The sequence below is a fragment of the Misgurnus anguillicaudatus genome, chromosome 8, assembly GCF_027580225.2.
Source record: "Misgurnus anguillicaudatus chromosome 8, ASM2758022v2, whole genome shotgun sequence".
Taxonomy (NCBI): Eukaryota; Metazoa; Chordata; class Actinopteri; order Cypriniformes; family Cobitidae; genus Misgurnus; species Misgurnus anguillicaudatus.
This window is the reverse complement of record NC_073344.2, coordinates 37,859,986-37,868,819: the sequence shown is the minus strand read 5'-3', so window position 1 is coordinate 37,868,819 and position 8,834 is coordinate 37,859,986. Positions and strand designations below refer to the sequence as shown.

The 8,834-nt window shown below is 35.3% G+C and overlaps 1 long non-coding RNA gene across 2 annotated transcripts; it reads left to right on the top strand.

Annotated features, from left to right (window-relative positions):
• Nucleotides 1-257: 257 nt before the first annotated feature.
• LOC129447644 (uncharacterized) lies at nucleotides 258-2,453 on the top strand. Of its 2 annotated transcripts, XR_008645526.2 has the most exons (6): nucleotides 258-507; nucleotides 1,210-1,300; nucleotides 1,414-1,566; nucleotides 1,720-1,875; nucleotides 2,027-2,077; nucleotides 2,167-2,453. It is a non-coding gene; the product is annotated as an uncharacterized lncRNA (long non-coding RNA). The 2 variants fall into 2 exon arrangements; XR_008645525.2 differs by having other exon boundaries at nucleotides 258-1,300.
• The last annotated feature ends 6,381 nt before the right edge of the window (nucleotides 2,454-8,834 follow it).

Genomic DNA, 8,834 nt, shown 5'->3' with positions numbered 1-8,834 from the left:
ACTTGCCCAGATCAAGCTGCGTTGGGCGGGGTACATTAGCGCTGAGTATCCGGTGGTTGTCTGGATCAGAACTCCGAAAGAGTCGGAGCAGATTTTTTAATAAACGCTATCTTTATTAACCGACCGCACATTTGATCTTTTTATACATACATTCTCGCCTAAATAGCTTTTGAATATACATTTTGTGACACAATAAGAGTAATATTTCAAACATTATGCAGGCGTTCTCTTCCATTGGTGGCTGTTAGTTCACACGAGTCAGCTGATGACGTTTCACTTGGACAGACAACCACGCATTGTTGTATATTTTTTTGCGTGTGTTATTATTATTTTATTATTATGAAATTCGTGAACATTATTATTGAGCCTTGGCAGTCTATTTTGTATTTGTTTTATTGAGGAGAAAAAAACAGACAAGAATGCATATTGTGTTGCGCCTGCGCTGTGACGTTCTTTTTTCAACCGCATTTCCAGTCAAGAGGTCAAGAATGTTCCTGTCTGCATCAGGTAAGAATTTAAATAAAAAATTACCGTTATAATATGATATCTATGTTTCATATAGTGTAAGAAACTTTAGCATTAATTGTGCAGGAGACTGTTCATTTAAACTTTATTGTGGTAACGTTAAATGTTCGCTCGTTTTGCAAAGTTACGTTTGGAGATTCATGTTAACAGTCATTGTTTAATGAAAGGCACATTGGACTACGTATGTGTGACACTTGCAGCACTTTAACGTAAATCTTTAACACCGTGTCCTAAATAGACGTGACACGCGGTAACGGGTTTCTTTTCAGTTTATGTCCTGACGTTAATAGGACGGGATATTATAAATATGCCTTTCGATTATCGCGAAGCCTCGTCGCGTTTGGTTAAGCACATGGTGGAACAGTATGCACGTCACTGTACCTAACGTACTGTACACCTGTGAGCGGCATGACGAGACAAAAGACGGTAAAACTCATTATTATTCGGTGATGCTGTAACATACTGGATGCACCGCCACATTTTATAATAATGTTTTTTATTTTCGTGTCGCGCCCTCGCGTTCAACATAACGTAGTGGTCTAAATGTAAGGAGTCAAACTTTACGAACCATTTCACTGCTTGCAGTAAGGCTAAAGTGCTGGGTAGTGAATAAAATGGGTGTAGTCATGCTACTAGATGTAAATCACAATTCTTGTGTCAATGTTTGTTTGTAATCTTTTTCAGCTATCCATCTGAAAAAGAAAAGCTGGCACTCGCAAAGGAGATTGTGTTGTTGGATTATGGTCTCATTTGGTCAAAATGAGGGACATGTACTGTAAGGATGCTTTTACATACTTCATTAATGTGTATGAAATTACTTACTTGACAATGTGTATAAAAACTGTACTTGACTCTAACTTAGTGCTATTTTTGAATTGATCATGATAGGAGCATTTTTCTTTCTTTCTTTTTTTTTTGATGGGCCATCACAAAAAAAATGAGACTACAGAACATCAGACGGAAGCTTCAACACGTGAGAGGACATCATCAATAAAGAATGCCATTGACCAAACCTTCAGTCATCAGCGGAGATGGATACAGGTAATGACAAAATCACCAACTGTTGGTGAAATCTTTAAGGAATATCCCCAATGTCTGGACATGCCAGTCTTTGTAATATACTTAACTGCAGATAACTTTACACAAAGTGTTTCATCATTTGAATATTAATATTTCTTATTAAATTTACTGAAGGTGGACATTGAGTTTCCAGACTTACCGATAGGAAAGAAGACATGTTTATCAGGAAATGGGAGGTGACAATTATTGCGAAACTCAGGGAAATAGCATCTTTAGAGAAGAAAATGGACATCAGACATTCATTGAAGAAAGCTGACAGTCAACATAATGGTATGATTTCCTGTCTCTGTTCCAATTTTTTTATTTGGAAAATGACATTTAAAATATAACATTTAATGTAAGATATAAAAGGAATCCTTTTTAAAGAATCTTTTCTCATAATTTATATTTTGCATGTGACCTGCATGTTTACCACACCCAGATCTTCTGCTGTGTGAATTCTGCTGTCTCAGACCTGTGGGACTTGGTGGCGGTAAGCTTTGTGACTAAAAACTTTATATAAAATAAGTAATTTTCATGCACCAACATTTTCTAATGATGTATATTGTTTCATTTCTGTAGGCTGGTACCAGCGTGACCTCTTTGCTTACTAAATGATGAAAAGGTGTCTAAAATCAGCTCAGCCACAGTTGGTTTCCAGCAGTTCTTCAGGACATAGAGGCCACTATGTAATTGTCGCAATGAATGATTCTCTTGCCTTTCCACTTGATGTTTACAATCTGACCTGTGCAGTAGACAGACTTTTCAAATTTACTAGCTAAGTAACCTTAAGTATCCCTGCCAACTGTCTTCAGTTTTTTTTTTTTGGTATGAATATGATCTACCCTTGTCCCAGTCCTCTTGCAAACGATCCAAGCCAATGAAGTTTCAAAATGGACCGCAAAATTGCAGTCTGTTTTAACCAATGCATGCACTGTGTGGCGGTTTCCCGGACAGGGATTAGACTAGTCCTAGACTAAAACATTTTTAAGAGCTGTCCAAACTGAAAACAACTTGCACTGACATATCTTAAAATACATCAGTGGCCTTTTTTTGCCTCAAAATGCACACAGGTAATGTTTTTAGTAAGACATAGATATATTTCCTAATTAATCTAAGGCCTAGTCCTGGATTAAGATAATCCCTGTCCGGGAAACCGCCCCTAAATATTTTGTGATGGAAATTTCTTTGAATACACTTGTCAAGTTCATTTGAAGTATTTTTCTTAATGTAAAATAACGTCTTAATGTTTCAGGACAAGGTAAGAATTTTTGATAACTTGCATGTTGAAAACGATTTCAGACATTGTTTCAACATGTTGAACACATGTGCTTTTAAATTCAATGAATTATTTTATAAATGGTGTTTTTTTATGTATGAATGTAATGTATGTTTGAAGTGATTATACTTGCACTTAAATTTATTTAAATTAGCATACATCTTGCAACATACAGTACTAGCATATTTTCATGCTAGCATTAATTGTCAAATATTTATTATTTTACAAATAAATCGTTTGTGAACAATATTTAATAGTTGTCTGCTTGATTTCATTATTTAAAGTTTACAAATCGTATGTTTTTTTTCTCTTTTATATTAAAACTAAACAATTACTGGGTAACACACAGTTGTGTTAAATTAATAGAAAGTTACACATTAATGTGTTTACTGAAGCAACACATTTTTTGTGTTGCATTTTATAACACATATTCTGTGTTAAATTTAACTCAACATGTGTTGTCCCTGCGCACACTCAGAACATGTGTAAAAAATAACACATGTTGTGTTGTTTTTAACACATTTGTTTTAAGAGTGTAGTTATTTTCTTTTATAAAGTTTATATTTGGATATTTTTACAACAACACCACAGATTACCCTCAGAAGGTCTTTGTTTATCATCGTGGAGCCGTTTGGATTTATTTTGTGAAGGACGGATGCACATTTTTTGGACTTGAAGGACGTGGACCCCGTAACTTTACATTTGATTAACATTTTCTAAAATAACTGAAAATGTGTTTGTCTGAAAAATGATGGACATATGCATCTCGGACAGCTTGGGGGTGAGTAAATCGTGGGTTTAAGATAATTTTTGGCTGGACTATCACTTTAATATTCCGGTAATTATCAAAATAGGGCAAATCACCCAATTAATGCCCAGGGACCAGGATGACGGTAAAGAGTCAGAGTCACAATATCTATTTCTCAAGTGTATCAGTGTATTTCAAATATGAATCATTCAGCATAATAAAGCTGTAGGAACAGCAGAATAACAAACATTTCAGACCCCTCCCCAATTACTACATTTGGACTGGATTTTGGTGGGTTAACTTAAAAGCGTCCGGTCAATCAGATAAGGCTGCTCCATTTCTACACCATTTCTGCTTATCATCCTTTCAAACCCCCCTTCACCATCATCTGAAGGCACGCTGATTGTAAACATTCCTTAAGAAAAAGCATTTCACAAAGTATTCACTGTAAAAAAATTCCATAGAAATTGCAGCTGGGTTGCCGGTAACTTACCGTAGATTTAAATTTATGTTTTTTACTGGCAACATTTTGTTCAAAGTTAAATGAACATTAAACATTTACAAGTCTTCGTCTTCACAGAACAAAAAAAAAACAGCATCAAGAAAAACATTCTGGAAAACAAAATCTGAAGCAAAAAACAGAAAAAGGTTGATGATGATCATGCTTTGCATGAGGCTGTTATTGTATAGTTTTATTCTGTAAAGACAAATACCTGCCAATATCTAAAATTTATTCAACTTTGAACAAACTCTTGCCAGTAAATAACATAAATGTAAATCTACGATAAATTACCGGCAACCCAGCTGCAATAACATTGTAATTTCTACTGAATTTTTTTACAGTGTTGGCTAAACCAAAGGACACATTTTTACATTCTTTCACCAACAAAATGGACTTAAAACCATCAACTATTGACCTTATACTCGTTTAAAGACACTAGAAATCTGAATTAAATCTCAGTGTTATGAAACTGTTCAAATAATCATCCTTCTGACATAAACAGCCAATCACGGTTCTGCAAAATGCAAACTCCTTCTTATTTAAAGTTATAGAAGTACCTTTTTTCCAGACATTCCTCATTCTGAGTCTTCCGCCTGCATGCTAGAAACTGAAACAGGACACAGCAAAAAACGAAGTTCTGAGTCTCCGGCTGCATGCTAGCGATTGTAACAGGACAAAGCAAAACCTTAAAGCTCTGAATCTCACCCTGAAAAGAGAGACATTAACAGAGTACCCTAAATTCTGAATCTCCCCAAAGATTGTAACAGGAAAAACCAAAAACCCTATCGCGAGTCTTCGGCCATGTGCTAAGAGACTGAAACAGAGCACCCAACTCCTGAGTCTCCCGCTAAGAGAGACAATAACAGATCATCGAAAAACCAACCAAGTTTCTGAATCTCTTCTTGAGATTTTACAGCTCCTCGTTCTGGAGTTTGACAACAGAGACTGAACCAGATCAACCACAAGTTCTGAGTTTCTGGTCTGTGTGTACAGACTAAGTGGATTAGATCACGTTCTAAGCTTCAGGTCCAGAAACACTGAAAAAACAATTCATTAAATTTACTCAATTTTTTTAAGGTAAGTGGTTGCAATCAATTTATTTAAGCTACATTTATACAAAAGTTTTTTTTGTTTGTTTGTTTAAATGTAGCTTAAGTGCGACCACTTACCTTAAAAAATGGAGTAAATTGAATGAATATTTTTTTTCAGTGAAGGCACTCGCAGACGTCTTTAACAAGGTGAAGCTCATCTGCGTGTTCCAGATTTGTTAAGGACCTTCTGCACCGACTACAGGGCCGCGTCTGCATGTTCCAGATCGCTAGAATCCTTTCGGTGCTTCTGGAGATCGGCACGGAAAAGCCTGACAGGTGGCCGACGGGCCACCACTGACTGGCCTGCTTATTCGACCGCACAGAACGTAAATATCACATAACCAAATCTTTCCTGAAACCATGGCATTGGTATATTATATTAATAAATATTTACCATAGATGCTTTTCAATATTGCATAACTGATTTCTTTAATGTTTAGCAGATAATTCTTTAATTATTTGTGCTATGAGAATTAAGGTTTTCATCTTATCAGAAATAGAAAACATTCAACTCAGTCACTTTAATTTTCTATTCTTTGCATTTGGCCTGTGTAACATCAATAACAATAATACAATGATCCAACCTCGCCCCCTGGATGTCGTGTTCTGCAGTGAGGACCATCTCTACAAGCCCCCAAATGTGGCTCTTTTCTTCAAAAGAAATTTGTAGAGGTTTGTAACTGTCAGGTTTAAAATACTTATGAACCTTAACAAAAATAAGACACACTAAAACCATGAATGGGGTGTATAATATTCTACAGGGAGAACCCAGATTGAGATGTCTCATTAGGATACACTCAGACTGTCTCTCAACTTGAGCTTCTCTGCGGACTGTATTTATTTAGGTTTTAATCACTAGTTCACTCGGTTCATTCTGAAGGTCGCAATTGTAACAACATCACACATTTTGCTAAGTCTAGAAAAATAGGATTGACTACATACCAAAAACAAGATAGTAACTTGATGACGCAGCAACCAAAGGTCATATGATAACAAAAGAACATTCTACGCACTATTTCACCTTGGCAGTTTTTCTGAGTAGCTAGTAAGATTTAATATGATTCTAATACATTCATAAATCTAAGCCAAGGATTATACATTCATAAATGGTAACATAAAATATTCAAAAATGTAATAAGAAAAACATTTTCTCCAACGGTAACAACATGAGAGTGTTGCGTTTTTGCTTATACTAAAACAATAAGTCCCAAGAAGCAGTGGGTTACTCCGCTTCGCGTCGTGCCTAACAACGCCCCTTAGCTCTTATAAAATGCACTGTAACCCCACTGCTTCGCGGGACTTATTGCTTTTATAAAACGGTTACTTCATATACATAGCAGGATTTCATAAAATAAAACACAAATAAGTTGTAATTATATTAGTAAAAATATTAGTCTTCCCCCAAACAAAGTAGTTCCTCAGAATCAAGTGTGGCTGCAACAGAGCGCACAAATAACACAGACTCAGCAAAGACACAATGAAAATATAATTTAAGACTGTGGTGTTTATTTTATAAATCAACATTCATCTAATTTAATTTATACATTTATATCGTGCAACTGTTGAAGTGATGATCAAATATGCTTGGAATCATGCTTAACTCTTTCCCCGTCAGCGTTTTTTTTTTAAGTTGCCACCCAGTTTTAGTTTAATGCCTTACAGAAAAATGATCTTCTTTAAATAAACATAAAATATCAAATGAAAGAACAGACCATCCGCTTTCAAACAAATAAAAAACTTTTCATCCTACCTTCATTTGTTCTCTTATCAATCAATCTTATAAAATTTTCAGCTAAAAGCGGAGATAATTCAATTTTTGTGAAGAACTTTTGTAAGAGATCAGATTCAGAGCCATGAAAACGTACACGTCACGCTAAATTCACCACAACGCTGTTGTGTCGAGTGAATGCGTCAGTGTTTAAGTTGGGTAAGATTGCCATCTAGTGGATAATAGCGTAAATATCAATTTAAGACAAAAACAACCCAGAAAACATTTTCTCTTTATTGATGAAACGACTCAACAATATTTATTGACATTTATCTGGATATCGCCATAATTGTGCAAATGTAGAAAAATTTAAAAATGATTAAAGACTGTGGTGTTTATTTTCATAAATCAGTAGCAACAGTGGCAGTGATACTTGTGATGCGGTCTGAACCTTGGGTTTAACGGGGTATTTTATCACGGCTTAGAACGCGTTTCAACCAATCAGAATGAAGAACCAGAACGAGCCGTTTTATAATGTCCCTTTAAGGGCATCATAACCTAAAATAAAACTCTAGAAAGCTTTGAAATATGAGACCTTTAAAGGAATAGTCTACCCTTTTGCCATATTAAACTATGTTATTACCTCAACTTTGACGAATTAATACATATCTATCTTTTTTCAATGCGTGCACTGTACAGCGCGTTGTGAATGTGTTAGCATTTAGCCTAGCCCCATTCATTGCTATGGTACCAAACCGGGAAGCCACCAAACACTTCCGTGTTTTCCCTATTTAAAGACTGTTACATGAGGAGTTATACCAGTAAGTATGGTGCCACAAAATAAAAAAAAATTTGGTTTGACTGTTGATTAATTCTTCCCACAAACATTACAGTGTTAGGGTTCCTCTACAGTATGAACTCTCTGATTATCTCTTCATTGAAATGGAACAGAGAAGCGCATTCCACAGTGAGAGCAGATTTAAGGGCCAGGTATACTTTTTTCCGCATCAGGGCAGCTTTCAAAGCATACTTACTGTGGCTACGCGCGGATGGCCGTGTTCGACTGGTACACAATACAAATGATTTCTCATTCAAATTTTTACTCTACCAGGCTGTCAGAGCCGCACTGACTTGGGACATTTACAGTACATTAAAAAATGTAGGATAGGTGAAGAAAACTCTACAATCCACCATTGCAAAGTTTATTGTAGAAACAAGAAGAAAGCTTTCTGTTCTTGAAATAAGGGAAAACAAAGAAGAAAAAACAACAGTATGTGTGCAAATGCTGTCTTTTGCCTTTGTGTAATTGTTTGTAGTGGGGTGTCCTGTCTCAATATTTTCTTAAGCATGCCTTGTTGTATGTGTGGGTGATTCTCACGAAAACTTGGTTTTAAAAATGTCAAGCATGAAAATGTAAAAATTGCTTAAATTTACTTTTTTCCCACCAGACATTGAAAAACAAAGTCTGGAGTAAATGGGAACATTAATTTAAAAACTTTTACTTATCATTTAACACTTTTTGTAACATAATTTAAAAAATTAGTCCTAAAAAATCTCATTACCGCAACAGTCAGAAAACATCAACACTGACATATTTTTAAAATGACATGACAAACCTGAAAGAACATAATTTGGAGATTCTGCACATGCATTTAAAATCAAAGTATTATGCTTCTATTAATTAAATTAACATTTAATAAGCATCTGTTGCGGTAATGATAATCAAAATGTTGTGTAAGCATTCTGACAAGACAATATTTTAAATTAACTGTAAGAAAATTATCTTATCTGGTAGCCATCTTGAAGTAACTGGTCCATGTGCTTGGTCACTCAAAATCAAACTTTATTAAAATTCTGTATGTGTGCTTGAACTGTTCTCAAAAAGTGTTGCGGAGGATGAGAACATCAGGCATGGACACATC